The sequence below is a fragment of the Salvia miltiorrhiza genome, chromosome 5 (assembly GCF_028751815.1).
Source record: "Salvia miltiorrhiza cultivar Shanhuang (shh) chromosome 5, IMPLAD_Smil_shh, whole genome shotgun sequence".
In the NCBI taxonomy this organism is placed as follows: Eukaryota; Viridiplantae; Streptophyta; class Magnoliopsida; order Lamiales; family Lamiaceae; genus Salvia; species Salvia miltiorrhiza.
The window spans coordinates 16,322,232-16,338,475 of NC_080391.1; the positions used below are offsets into that span (position 1 = coordinate 16,322,232).

The 16,244-nt window shown below is 34.8% G+C and overlaps 1 pseudogene; it reads right to left on the bottom strand.

The window, feature by feature from the left end:
* Positions 1–364: 364 nt before the first annotated feature.
* Positions 365–2,087, bottom strand: LOC130986340 (3-ketoacyl-CoA synthase 6-like; annotated as a pseudogene).
* Positions 2,088–16,244: the final 14,157 nt, after the last annotated feature.

Consider the following 16,244-nt stretch of genomic DNA (forward strand, 5'->3'; position numbering starts at 1 on the left):
AATAAAAAAAAAGATTATCAAAAAATCAAATTTGGAATAAACTGGGGTATTTTCATGCAATTTGCCCTAATACTAAAATATGGCATATTACACGAAAACATAACAAGAAATCATATATTCTTGACTTGTCTCCAAAGTTCTTGAGTATCTACTACCAACTTTGCCCCTAACGATTGTCATCATCTTCCATTTAAATCCCTAGTGACTTCGCTAGGTTGCCTTGGTACGTAACATGCACGATGATTGATGCCCAGACACCCCCAATATTTATTCCAAGTTCCGAGTAATAGGAGAAAACTGAAAATCGTTACCCATGTACTAATTTAACATATAATTAATGTAGATGATGAGGACAAAGAAAAGATGCAACGAACATATATGATGATTTATTGGCTTGTAAATTACAGACACCATAGTCATAGACTACATATCATCACCAAACGGGGTGGAGAAGACAAAATAAATGACAACAAAGAAGAGCCAATTAATAAGGTAGAACTGATAAAATCACAACTATTTCTGAACAAACTACCTACAGCTTCACTACTTCTGGAATGTGCACAGGATATTTATCAATGCAATCCGCCCACGGCCCCTCCACCGGCAACTTGATCGTCCGGTTACACTTCCAAACCGCACTGTTGCACTTAAATCCACTCCCAAATGCGATCTGCCACACCCTATCCCCTTTCTTCATCCTCCCTTTGGATTCAATGTAGCTCAGTTCGTACCACAACGATGAAGACGAAGTGTTCCCAAACCTATGCAGCGTCATCCTCGACGCCTCCACTTGCTCGTTGGTGAGGCGGAGGTTCTTCTGCAGCTCGTCGATCACCGCCCTCCCGCCGGCGTGGATGCAGAAGTGCTCAAACGCCTGCTTGAAATCCGGGATATACGGCTTCCACTTTGAATTGATGATTTTTCTTCCGATGAGAGAGAGAGCGAACAGAATTTGCTCCGACGCGGGGAGAACAAGCGGCCCGATCGTAGTTATGTTTGATTTCAGAGCCTCGCCGGCAACAGCCATGAGATCGATGTTCAGCTTGATTCCGACGTACCCTTCGGCATCTTCTTCCTGCGACACGCACTTGTATGACTTGTCGTCAGCTCCTCTATGGGTTCTGACCACGTGCGCCAGGCGGTACTTGGCCCGGCGCCGGTCCGCGCGGCGGTTGGATAAGAGGATGGCGGCGCCGCCCATTCTGAACAAGCAGTTGGGGAGGAGCATGGCCCTCTCCTTCCCTTTGTAGCTGTTGGGGGTGAGAATCTCAGTGCTGATGACCACGGCATTGGAGTCCGGGTAGCGTTGGAGAAGATCTTTAGCAAGATCAACGGAGATCAAACCGGCGCTGCAGCCCATCCCCGACAGATTGAAGCTCCTGATGTTGCTCCTCATCTTGTACTTGTTGATCACCATCGCCGTCAGCGACGGCGTCGGAGAGAACAAACTGCAGTTGAGTATCAAAAAGTCAACCTGTTTGGGCTTGAGGCCGGTCTTCTGGAGAAGAGAATCCATGGCTGAAAATATAACGAGCTCAGCTTCTTCCCGGGCTAGCGCCATGGTTGGCGTCGGGAGGAATGTAATGCAAGGCCGGCGGCAGACACGTCTCCTCGCCGAGCCCCGAACGTTCTAGAATCTTCATCTGGAAATGCACGCTCTTGGGCTCCGAAAACAGCCGCCCCATCCTGACGTGCTCCATGAATCCGGCGAAGGAGACGCGGTAGCTGCGGGGAGGCTTGAAGAGCGCGTAGTCGACGAGGTAGATCGGCCGCGGCCGCCACATCACGAACAAGGTGAGAATGTAGATGATGAGGAAGAGGGAGCACAGAATGTGCAGTGAGGTGAAATGCATGGAATCATAGAGCTCTATAATTTCTTCTGGGCTAGTACGTAGAGATTCGATGAAAAGAGCAACTATTATGGGTACGAGGAGGAAGACGAGGAAGTTGTTTACGAGGTATTGGTAGCCTAGTTTCACGTATTTGAGCTTCACCGACTGGGACAAGTCCGGGAGCGACTGAGCCATGGTGGTGGTGGATGAATTCAATGGAGGGAGATTATTAATTTAAAGACTGGAGTAATATACAGGTGGCAGCTGAGATTATTAATGAATCGTTGCCAACAGTAACACAAGTAGCTATAAATCATAATCGTTGCACCGCTCATATAATTATTGTTCTAATTAATAATTAGATTGTGTAGGACTGCATTCTACTGTTGGATTAATTCCATCTCTACAGATGGACGGACTAGCTAGCTTCGAGGGCTTATCTTTAAAGCTTTGTGGACCAGAATTGCAAAACATGTTTTAGTGGACGTAATCAGATTAGAATGTGGGGCAAAATTTGTTTTAATAGACATAACCAGATTCAAATGTGTGAGATTTGTTTGAATATATGTATGGAATTAGAATTGAAATGGACGCATTAATTCAGCATTCTGTTTAAGGATACAATTGCTAATTCGTCATTAAAGATTTATATATTGTTAGATTAGTTTAAATTAATCAATGGAATTGGGTTGGATAACCGATTACTCAACTTCAGCATTAGTTGCATTAATGAGCTCAACAGTAATTTGCTTTTTCTAACTGACCTTATCTACACGGTTTATTGTCGTCACGTGGATGATCAAATCATCCATATGATAGATCAATTATCAATTAAATTAAAGTTGTTAACTGTATTTTTACTACATTCAAATTACGCAAAAACTTAAATGCGCGCTTTACAAATCTGGCACTCACCATGCGCGCACCCGACCCGTGGAGATATGGGTCTTTTTGACCCATTTGTATATAAAAAAAAAAACTTCCTCCTCTCTCTCTCAAATCTCGGTGCTCTACTGCTCTTTGTTTCTCCCTCTGCGTGGAGCACTTCCCTCCTTCTTCTCTCTCTCTCTCTCGGCTGACAGCCGCCTCCCTCGTCGGCGTCACGGTCATGGGAACGGCGGCATCATCGCCGTCCTTCCCTGTCTTCGTCTTCCCCCTACTCCTCTCCCTTCTCCCACCTTACGCTAGATCCCATCAGCCGCCTCCTTTTTCAAATCCGGCCTCCTCCTTCAAATCCGGCTGCCATGCGCCGCCGCTAGCCACCACCGTCGCCACCCTCACACTCATCTTTCAATCTCGCATGTCTCTTCCCCTTAACAGTATCTCACGCAAAAGGGGAAATCCCCAATCAGTCAAATCCCAAAACCCTAGGCCCCATCTGCTTCGATTTCAACCGAACGGCAGCCGGAGGTTCGCCTCGCCGCCGCAAAAATAGTAACGCCGCCCAGCCACCTTCCTCCTCCATCGGCCGGCTGATGCTGAAGTTGAAGATTTTGGGCAGGACAGTTTCGGTAAGGATTAGAATGAGGAGCCCAGTGATTATGCCAACACCAGAAACTGAAGACAGCTACCAATAATTGTAGGAGTCGTCTCTAAATGTGAAAATAAGTTTGCTGGCGAATACTTCATCTCTGGAAAATTGGGGCAGTGTACCTGTGATTGCTTCAAGGTGAGCGGCAATCTATTAGTTGGAATCGCATTGGATGTTTTTTTTGGTTGGTGCTCTGTTTTTACAATCACATATAATGCCAAGCTAATTCAATTTTTGGATGGTGCTATGGTTATTTTTGCGTGGAAATTGTGTGACTATGCTGGGGTGTAGTATAATGTAACTATTTTATCATGGCAAGTGTGTATGTTAGAGTCTCTTCTTTGCTGAATTTCGGTGTGGCATACACCCATGTCTTTTTTTCCTTTCGCACTGTGTGTATTGGCACCATATAACATGATAATGTCATTTTTACAAGTTAATAGTATCATTTGTAGAACTATGTAGTGTTATTTATCTAACATGATGGTGTCAGTTTTACAAGTTCATAGTATCATTTGTAGAACTATATAGTGTCATTTGTAGATATGTTAAAAATATCGTGCTCACTGACTGTTTGCTACTCAACGCTTGATTCCGTAGTTCATATAATTAGAGGCCGCCTTCTTTAGCCCGAAGCCAATATGTTTGGAGAAGAACCAGTTGTTGTGGAGACACCAGTGCCGGTGGCTGCTCTCACACTTAGTGAGCCTATGGATATCATGACCGCTCTGCAGCTTGTGCTCAAGAAGTCATTGGCACATGGAGGTCCTGTTCGAGGCCTTCACGAGGGTGCAAAGGCAATTGAGAAGCATGCTGCCCTCCTTTGTGTGATGGCAGAGGACTGCGACCAACCTGACTACGTTAAGTTGGTCAAAGCATTGTGTGCTGACCACAATGTCAACCTTATCTCTGTCGCAAGTGTCAAGGCCCCCTGGTTGTTGAATTGTGCTTGTGCAATCGGAGAACATCTTTGTTTTTTATTAATGCAGATAGTGTCTTTTTCTAAGAAAAATAATGTCTTTTACTAAAAAAAATAGTGTCATTTAGATTTGTTAAAAGTGTCATTTGTAATTTAAATATAGGTATCTTTTATTAATATAATCTTGTAAATGACACTTTTTAAATTGACATTATTCGAAAATATAAATGACACTACTTGTCAAGTAATATTATTAATACATCGAATTAACACTATGTGCTTTTTAAATAACACTATTTGTAAAAATGACACTATCATTTATTCAAAATGAAACTATGTTACTTGTTAAGTGACACTATTAATACATCGAATCAACACTATAACCTTGAAATCTTGTAGTCTCAATTTGAATTGTTATAGTGTCATTTGAAATCTCATAGTGTCATTTGAAATCTTGTAGTGTCATTTGAAATGTCATAGTGTCATTTCAAATGTTATAGTGTCATTTGAAATCTTGTAGTGTCATTTCAATTGTTGAAGTTTCATTTGAAATGTCTCATAGTGTCATTTGAAATCTTGTAGTGTCATTTCAATTGTTAAAGTTTTATTTGAAATGTCATAGTGTCATTTGAAATCTTGTAGTGTCATTTGAAATGTCATAGTGTTATTTGAAATCTTGTAGTGTCATTCAATTGTTGAAGTTTCATTTGAAATGTCATAGTGTCTTTTGAAATCTTGTAGTGTCATTTGAAATATCGTAGTGTCATTCGAATAGTCAAAGTGTTATTTCAAATGTCATAATATCATTTGAAATCTTGTAGTTTCATTTGAATTGTTTAAGTGTCATTTGAAATGTCATAGAGTCATTCGAATTCTTGATGTCTCATTTGAAATCTTGTAGTTTCATTCGAATTATTGAAGTGTCATTTGACATGTCATAGTGTCATTCGAATTCTTGATGTGTCATTTGAAATATCATAAATGTCATCTTATAGCTTCAATCGAATTGTTGAAGTATCATTTGAAACGTCATAGTGACATTTGAATAGTCAAAGTGTTATTTTAAATGTCATAGTGTCATTTAAAATCTCGTAGTTTAATTTGAATTGTTGAAGTGTCATTTGAGATGTCATAGTGTCATTCGAAATGTCATAGTGTCATTCGAATTCTTGATGTGTCATTTGAAATCTTATAGTTTCATTTGAAATGTCATTGTGTCATTTGAAATCTTCAAGTGTTATTTGAAGTGTTGATGTGTCATTTGGAATATCATAGTGTCATTTCAATTCTTCAAATGTTATTTGAAGTGTTAAAGTGCCATTTGAAATCTTGTAGTGTCATTTGTTTGTCGGAGTAGTGTCATTTGAATTGTTATAGTGTCATTTGTTTGTCGGAGTAGTGTCATTTGAAATATTATTGTGTCATTTGGATGTCAATGTGACATTCGAAATATTGTAGTGTCATTTGAAACGTTATAGTGTCATTTGAAATGTTAAAGTATCATATCAAACAATATTTTTCTTACTAAATGAAACCTTTAATATAGAACAAAAAAAAGAACAAATGATACTATTTTTCAAACTAAAAAGAAGAAGTAAAACACGAAAAAGATAAAAGGGAAAATAAATGGAAGAAAAAAGGAGAACCAAAATAATGGAAATGCTCCCAGTGAGTGTCGAACATAGGACCTATCAATGGCACAATAAGCGCCTAAACCAACTACGCTAGGATCTTATTTGCATTGTTTTCATTCACGTTGTATATAATGTAATATATCTATTTTTTTTTAATATATAAGTTGGATCCGGATCTAGGCCGGGTCGCGCCCAAGAATGCGCTCACGTAAGTCCACCTCTTCAAATTAATATGATAAAGTGTTTCCAGTATCTTTAATAATGTTATTAATTTTCAATCAAAATTTAATTAAACTCCACATTCGAATTTAATTAAGATTTATCAATTTGCAATTAGAGTTTACTAAATTTTAATCAAATATTAATTAAATAATTTTTTTAAAAAAAGGTAAGGGATCGAGGACCGCACCTTTACCTAATTATAATATATAGGCTTTATGAGGGAGTTGATGGTTTAACTGAAAGTCTATTTTATATATATAGCCGGAAGTTAGATAGCTAGGATGAAGAAAAATTATTTTAGAATAACTACTCTAGATTTGTCGGTCTATAATGTATTCTTAGTAATGAGGGAAAGGCAATATAGTTATCGATAGATGACAAATGCACTAGAGATAAATCCTACTCAATAAATGTGAAGCAAGCAGTAACAACGTAAGATTACAGTCTAACAAAAATAGCTCCAAAAAGAAATGGCGGGGACCATATTTTTTGTAGAAGTAAAATTTGAGAAAATTATTATAAATAGTGGAAATTAAAAGGTAGTCATTAATTTAATTTTAATTAATTATAGTAAATTTTTAAAAATTCAAATAAAATTATCCTTAAATTAGATGCGCATAAATTTGTAGTATCAATCGTTACAACTACTAGCACCAATTCATGGTACGACTAGTAAAAATGGGGACTATTCATATCAACTGTGGCACGCAGCATCCTGATATGATTGGTACGAATAGTCTCAATTCATATCAGGTGTACTAAGATATTGGGCGCCATGACTGTTACGAATTCGTACCAAGTATACAATATATTTATATTAGATAGATAATTGTACGAAGTTAAAGTAAGAGCATTTAAGTGTATTCATGTCAAAGTTATTGAAATTAAGTTAATGGCTAACATTTGATTTTCACCATTCTTTCTGCAAATTTTGCACCATTAACACTTTTTTATATATAGTTAGGTTTTGAATGATAATGTATTTGTCCCCCTATTTATGAGACTCTTTAAACGGTGGTATAAAATTATCACACTCTTTTTTACGTATAAGATTATATATTCTCCGAAAAAAGGTGTTACTCGAAATTTTATATGACTCGTTTGAATTTTTTTATTACGTCAAAATAAAAAATAAAATTTAGATCATCCAAAAGACCTAACAAAATTAACCTTGTTAAATGACCTGACTAATTTAGTTAAATTTGTATAAGATATCGTAAGAATATAAAATTTCGAGTAACACCTCTTTTTCGGATTTTTTCTCGGTGCGGAGTAAAATTGCTATAAATGGGCTAAGCATGTTTTTATAGGACGGATGAAGTATATATATATGGGTGGGATACCGTGAGAGCACATCTTAAAATAAGAAATAAGAGCAATTTTTAATGTATGAATTTTATGTAGAACACGTATGAATTCGCTGTATAAATGTATGAATTGTGAAAAATAAATTTTTGCTACCTTTGGGATTCGAACTCAGGACCATAAATCCATCCAACAGGATTACGAATCAACCGTAGATCTTGATGATCTAAGGGCTGAAAACGATTCTTATTTTATATCTTAAGAAAATGCTCTTATTTTAACCCCTCCCTATATATATATATATGAAAAAGTTCAATAGAAACACAAATATTTTCAGAGAAAGGAGACCAAATCTCATGCATTGATCTTATCTAATCTAACGGTCAGTGTTCGTTCGTTATATGTTCAACGGGAATTGTGTTGAACATATACAGGGTTCGAACCCCAAAAACCCCAAACGTTCAACAAAATTATTGGTATGTTAAACCGCATTTACTGACATGTTCAATGTTTATCCATTCTCTACTTATATAGTATTCGTTTCTATGCTACGGTATAAACACTTCTTAACATATAAAATACGAACTACCTAAAATGTATGAATTTTGTGTATAACATATAAGAATTCGCAATGTAAATGCATGAATTGCAAAAAATAATTTTTTTTCTATCTATGAGAACCGAACTTGCGACCATGAATTCATCCAACAAAGTGATGAATTAGATCTTGATGATCTAAGTGCTAAAAATAGTTCCTATTTTATATTCTGAAGGGTGTTTTTATTTTAGCTCATCCATATATACATATATATATATATATGTTGGGTCCCGGAGGGTCACTGAACGGTGTATGGGGGAGAATACACATGTAGGCTATTTTTCAAAAACTTCTTTTGTAAATAACTGAAGAAGTATCGACTGATACTGAAAGAGGTTGATTGAAGTCAACAGTTAAAGAAATCTTCAGTTGAAAAGAGGTTGTAAATTGGTACTGAAATAACTTTAGTATTTTGATTTCAGTTAAGCGCCAAGCTTTAACTGATATCCACGTAAGGCTTCAGTATAGATTTTGTAAACAGGGGAGTGTTATATATGAATCTTACTGATTATCCGAAAATTTATCAGTTAGACTAATAACACTAGCAGCGGAAAGTAAACTTAAGAAATAGCCTTTATGATTAACACGTTGTCAAATTAAGGTTTCACTTTGCGATTTATCAGTTTTCAGTTCAGTAAAGAGTTTGTGCACAGATAAGAACAGTAAAACTGAAAGCGATAAACAACAAGGGATTTTTACGTGGTTCGGAATAAGTTCCTACGTCCATGGTCAGATAAACACACTGACAATCACTCTGGGCTTGTGCTTGCGGGTGCACAGCAAACCTTCAACACTGAAACAAGGTTTCAGTACCGATACACTAGATTGGACTTCTCGTCTCCTTCTTAACTCACAGTTGCAATTACTACACTTCGTCTTGCGTGCGGGGGCTAAGAACTCTTGAGTTCAGACCTTTGTCTCGAACTATCTCAAACTCTCTTTTCGCTCAGTTGAAAAGGGGTGGTTCGAATTACCAACTAGATTACAGAGAACAAGCTCTCTGTAATCAGGAACTTAGGCTTTGGATGTTACAAAGGATTTGCCTAAGAAACTAAGAGAATGTGTATAATTAGTTAACTGATTTGGGCTTTGAGTATTCTCTTCTTCAATTCAAACTTTGAAGGCAGTGAAAGGTTGAGTTGCGATTTTGGCAAAGGTTCAGCTTGTGCATTTGAATTGGTGAAGATTGTGATGTTCCTCGAGCTCTATTTATAGGCGAAGTCTTGAATAGATCCGTTGGCAAGATGGTTTTCAAGAATTCGTCCGTTGTGAGAGAGATTTGAAATTGGTTGATGCTTCAATCTTCGAGGTTCCTAATTTGGTGAAGGGCGGCATCTCAGGTACAGAAGTAAGGCGCCTCTGAAAAGATGTCACCAAAAATGAATGCTCTGCAGGAAAGGACGATCTTCAAAATGTCTACATTTAATGCGACTGTACTTTGAGTGTACGTGGCTTCCTTTTAACTTAAAAGGTTCAGTCCGAGGAAGAATGTCAACTGATACTTGACCTGAGTATCAATCCGCTAATTCCACGTGGCCAACATTAGTTAATCAGTCATAACTGATTCTTCAGTGAGATCCTCGTCCAGTCAATACATCAATATTTGACTTGGTCTTTTCACTTGCTATCTTCAATCGAGTATTCTTCAGTCTTCAGACCGTCGGTCTTCAGTCTTCAGAACAACAGCCTAACTAGAAAACATGAACTCTAGCACTTGAGTTCGAAAAGTTCAAGTCTATTAAAAAAATCTAAGAGTTTTGATATCATCAAAACTAAAGCTAATATATTTCAACAAGTTCTCAACAATATATATATATATATATATATTATGAAACATAATTTTTCAATAATTTATTTCCCGCCAAATTGATGGCAAGTATATAATTATAGATACTAATTAAGGGCAATCTTTTATAATGCAAAGAGAGAAAAGAGAGAAGAGAGAAGAGATTATTGAATTTAAACTTTGAAAATATGAGAGATGAAAAAGAAAAGAGAAAAAAAGTAGGGAATAAAGAGGAGAGAAAAATATTTTTGAAACTTTTTTCTTTTATTAAATTGCGATTTTATTAAGAATGGAAAAAAATTAACAACTCTTAAAAGCACAAACACGTCAACTAAAGGTCAAGCTTCATCAAAATCTCTACCTAAAAAATTAAGTTGAAATTTTTGAAACTTGAAATACACATATTATTCGTTTCGAATTTATTTTTAATTATATTATATTAAATACGAGATTTTGTCATTATATTTAATTTTAAATGTATATTGAATATTTTTCATAAATAAAAAAAATATATGCAATATAAATATCGTACATATAAAATTATCATCTCTCAAAATAATGTTGTTTTATCATTTACGTTTTAAAATTTGTGAAATTTGATTTATGAAAAATATTCAAAATACATTTTGAATTAATATCTTTAATTTGGGGTAGAAATTATCAACACTAAATTCAGCACGAAGAATATATGATTATTTAAAGTTTCAGAATAAATTTCTTCATCTATCTTATTTTCTCTTCTTAGTGTTGAACATACTAATTTTTTCTTCAAATTTTTTATATTAATTTTATGTTAATTTTTATATCAAGTTTTATGATTTTATTTACATATTAGTTTTTTAATTATAATCGTTTTTAGTGCGATTGAGGAAAAAGAAATTATGTTGATTCATTTTAGAACACTTTGTTGATCCCGATGCGAATATGTACTTGGAGTTAGGGGTGAGCAGAACCGAACCAAAATCGTCGAACCAGACTAATTCAGTCACGTATATTTTTTTTGTGTATGAAAATATTTATTTATTATGACGCATAATACTCTATAATGATAATATGTAATTATAATTTTCATTATCAAATAATTTTCAATTTTTTAATAAGTATAATTATCATTAAACTTTATACAAACTTGAAAATTTACATTTTTAAATTCTGATATTTATTGAGTAATTGATGTGAATTATTTTATTTTAAAAATATATTTTGCATTTCTTTATATTTTGATTCTATTTATTATTCATATTTATTTATTTAGAAATGTCATTTAATTTCGATGATCGTCGTGCATTGCACCGACGGACTGTACTAATTTAAATAATAGTAACAGAAATACATATGACCTACTCACTCTGTCACACAAAAACATGGTCTTTTTTTGTCATTTTGGATCGTTTCACAAAAATATGAACATTTCTATTTTTGAACACTACCCATCACAATCTCTTTACTTTTTATCTCTACTTTTTATAAAGTGAGACTCATTATTCACTCACAACACCGTTTTCAATTTTTTTTTAGTTTCCTTGCCGAGCATCAAATGGGTACTTAATTAGTGGACGGATGAGTATTTTTTAAAACTCGTACCATTCACAAATATTCATATTTTTGTGAGACGGAGAGAGTAATAAAGTAGCAATTTATTAGAAAGTTCTGAACAAAATTTAAAAATAGAAATATAAGTTGATCTTGTCAGATCATTCTGACTAGGTTTCCGTTTGTCAAACATATGATTCTAAATTATTCTGGCTCGTAATTCTTTATGTACGTTCTTTTTAGGGTTAATTGCCGCTAAATTCAAAAGCTTTCTAAAATTTCGCGATTTTCTCACCAACTTCAAAATCGGCGTATGAATACACGAATTGAGAATCCGTTCTTAATGTTCCCAAAATTAAAAAATCCCCAAAATTTGAAGCTGACATGGATGACCGTAGTTACAGCGTGGCATAGTCGGCGGCGTAAGGAAACGACTTCGTTTTTAAAAATCAAAACGACGTCGTTTTGATTTCCAACAACATTAAAAAAAAAGAAAAAAAAATGCAGAATTCTCTCTCTCTCGAACACCACCGCCGCCGCCGAGTTCTGGACTTCCAGCCATCGTCGCCGCCGAGTTCTGGACTTCCAGCCACCACCATCGCCGAGATCTGAACTTCCAACCACCAGACCACCACCGCCGCCGCGCTCTGGACTCCCACCGTCTCCCTTACTCATCTCTGCCAGAGTTCTGGACTTCCACCAGACCACCACCACCACCACCGCCCATCTCCGCCTGCTCTCAACTGTCAACAACAACACACACACTCACCTACAACTGCCGCCGGTCCATCTCTCTCTCGCCTTTCACCGCCGCTCTGCAAATCGCCTCACCAAATCGCGGCCTCCCACTACAAGAAATTAAGGGTTTTAGCCACACATGAATGTGTGGCTAAAAGTATATTTATGTGTCACTGTTTTTTTTTACCCACACATAAGCCAAATGTCAACATGTGTGGGTAAAACTTTGTAAAGAAAGGGTATTATCCACGCATATGTATATGTGTGGGTAAATCATCAAACATTTACCTACACATATATATGTCACGAATAATACATTTTATGTGTGGGAAAAGATATTTATGATATACTGCAGCGATGATGTGGAAATGACATGGCATTTACACGTGGCAAATTTTATGTGTGGGTAAATCATCAAATATTTACCTACATATATATGTCACTAAAGGTATATTTATATGTGTGGAGAAAAATATTTTTTTTTTGTAATTGAATTTTAGAAAAGATATTACTATTTTCAAATATTATATTTTATTAGTCAACTATAATATAATCATAATCATAATTACAATCAAAAATAAAAAATTAAATATAATACTCAACACATTAAATATAACAAGAATATCATACAAAACATTTACATAAAAAATATTCAACAAAATCAAAGTATATGTGCGAAATGACTAACTACATATAATTATAAATATCTAAATAACTAAGCACTTAATCTACAACTCGCGATTAATCTAGGACTGATAATTTTTCTTCGAGCTCTTGATCAAAAGCAATTCCATTGTACATTAGAATAGTTGAACATTGGTTAACCATCATGATAACTTTTTCAATTACTCCTGTCAAGATAAGAGAAACACAATATTAGTCAATATACACAATTTAACATATTGTAAAGTACATATAACAAAGTTAAAATAACCTAAAAAATATAATTGCTCCAATTGTTAGTTTAATCCATTAAGTGATTTCAGTTTTTAAAAGAATCAATTCTCAAGCTAGAAGAAGCAAGAGTGAGTTCTAGTGGATAAAACAAAGTTGCTGGGCTATAAATTATTTCCCCAACAAGATTCTAAAAAATCACTTCTTTATGTGAGAACAACATTTATATTGAGTGAAATACATATACATTAGTTTCGTGCCTTATGATTTTTAGACCTTAAGAAGAACATCAGAAATATTAAGCTTAGTGATTCTTACTATTAAGCTATCAGACATTAAAAGAAATCAGAGATACAAACCTTGATAGATATGACAAAGTGGCCACCAGCTTTTAGGAAATATGATGCATTTAAAGCCAAATTTCTTTCCTGTAGGGGATGAATAAATCAAATACTTCAAAGTCGAAAATAGACTTGATATCATATTTATTCAAAATTCCTCAAACCATTTGATGCATCAATTGGTAAAGTTTGCTAGCTAAACAAACAAACAAAACAATCAACAATAGTTCGACACAATTTACATTTAATGAAGCCACATCTTAATTTACCAATATTTTTACATTACATATTTCTACACAATTTACAAAGTGATAAGCTGACACTCCTACAAAGCTGAAAACATGAGCCATTTCCTATAGTTGCAAGAATAGTCAGCAACAATCCCTCCAATAATAGTTCTTCACCAGTTAGTTAAACATATTTTTGTTTCTTCAGCATATATAAAGGAAGATAAAGCAAGATCTGTCAACGCCAATTCAATCTAATTACATAAATCAAATCTTATTTGAGAGATGACATTTTACTTGAAATTAATGTGTGAGAATGCAAAGAAGCAGAAGAAGTTCCAAACCAGTGCTCACCTTGTCTTCTTCCCCCAAAGAAGCCGGAATGGATGAAGCTCTGAGACAGTTTCCAAATGCTGCTCCAATTGCTATTGCGGGCTAGTTTCACTGCATATATATATAATGCAAGTATTATAACTTGAGCTTGAATTCTAAGTGGAGAGAGAGAGGGGAGGGGAGAAAGAGATAACTGACTCCATGGTGAGAAAAAGCCTAAGAAGATCATCCCCTTCTACGACTCAAATCTACCACAATCAAGAAAACATTGATCAAACAATTAACAATAATACTACTAAAATCAAATTTAAAAAAATACAATGACCCAGATCTTGGGTAGGAGCCTCTCCGCCGCAACGCCGTCTCCCACCAATGCCCCTGGATCGCCGAAATCCACCACCAGGTCGCCGCCCCCCTCCACTTCCTCCAACCTCAACTTCAACGGCACCTCATCGCCTATCCTTATCGCGCTGTCGTCTCCCGATAAACAGCCCATGAAAGGAAAAATTAGAGCTTTGTTTGGAGTATTTGGAGAGGGATGTGGGGATCGCTTGGAGTAACTGCCGAATATGTGGAGGGTTTTAGCATCTGGCGGTAAAATGAAAACGTTTTGTGAAGATTAGCGGTAAAATAAAATGTTTTCTAATTTTTGTGGGTAAATGTTTGTTTTAAACTTTTAGTTTTCAATAATTTTATATAATTGCATTTTTTGGCAACAATTATCATATTTTGTATATTACTTTATTATATATAACATATTTAAATTTTTAACCAATTATTCATGGAAAAGTATAATTAATAATTTTTCATGAGTGTAAATTAATATATATCATTTCATTTCATCTTTACGAAATTAATTTTAATTATGATTGAGAAACTTGTCCGACAATTTTAATTTCAATACTTGAATTACTTATTCTAGATTTTGAATCTAACATCTTAAATTAAATTTATGATGTAGCTAATGATCGTTATTAATTTGCCACATCAGCGTAATTGTATTTATATTAAGAATTAAACAAAAAATAAAAATAAAAAATAAATGTGACTAAATCTTTTTACCCACACATAATTAAATGTCTTTAACTATTTAAAATCATCTACTCAATTTACCTACACATATTCAATTATGTGTGGGTGTATTGCCATACATTATTATGTGCCACAAATTATGTGTGGCTAAAATTTCCACGTCAGCATAAAATATATTAAGAGTTAAACGGAAAATAAAAATAAAAAATAAATGTGACTAAATCTTTTTACCTACACATAATTAAATGTCATTAATTATTTAAAACTGTTAAATGAATTTACCTACACATATTTAATTATGTGTGGCTATACTGCCACACATAATAATGTGTCACAAATTATGTGTGGCTAAAACCCTTAATTTCTTGTAGTGTCCCTCCTTCAAATCGTCACCCCAAATCCCTCTGCAAATCGCAGCTCTGGGTGTTTGGGGATGGGGTAGATGGAGGAGTCGAAGGGTGAGAAAATCTGTGTACTGATTTGGGCGGCCTTCTTCTTCTCGCGGTGTTGGTCGGGGTGGCGCCGGGGGTTTGGGAGGTGGTGGACGGGGTGGCGCCGAGGGTTTGGATTTGGGAGGTGGTGGTCGGGGGGGTTGGGGAAGGGGGTGTTTGGGGTTGGGGGTAGGTATTTTCTATTTTTTTTTATAAATTCATTTATTAACATTTTATTAAAATAAGATTAATTAAAAAAATTAAAAAATGACATGTCATATCTATTTGGCATTTAATTGACATGTCACAGATGTTTTCCATGTCAACTCGCCGGATTTTTTAATTTTGGGAACATTAAGAACGAATTCTCAATTCGTGTATTTATACGCCGATTTTGAAGTTGGTGAGAAAATCGCGAAATTTTAGAAAGCTTTTGAATTTAGCGGCAATTAACCCTTCTTTTTATTGGGATAAGTCATCGAGAAATGACTAAGTATTATTCGCGGTCAAAGTATAAATTTAAAAAAAAAAATTGACAAAGTATTATTCGCGGTCATAGACTCATAGTATAAATTCAAAATAAAATTTGACAAAGTATTACTTAGCATAATAAATAAAATGTATAATTAAGTATTTTTATTTTTAAGAGTATGATTTTTTCAATCAAACTTTTTAATGGAATAAGAATCAAGTAAAATTAGTTTTAATTATAAAAATAATCAAAAACTTTGAGATAATTAATTAAAGTTTCAATCCATCAAAATAAATCAGAAATTAATTATATTATTTTTATCTATTAAAATTAATCTTTCAAATTAAACGATTCTTTAAGTTACAACTAATATGTGAGTTTAGTTTGATACTAATAAAACCCGAGTTTCAAAACAT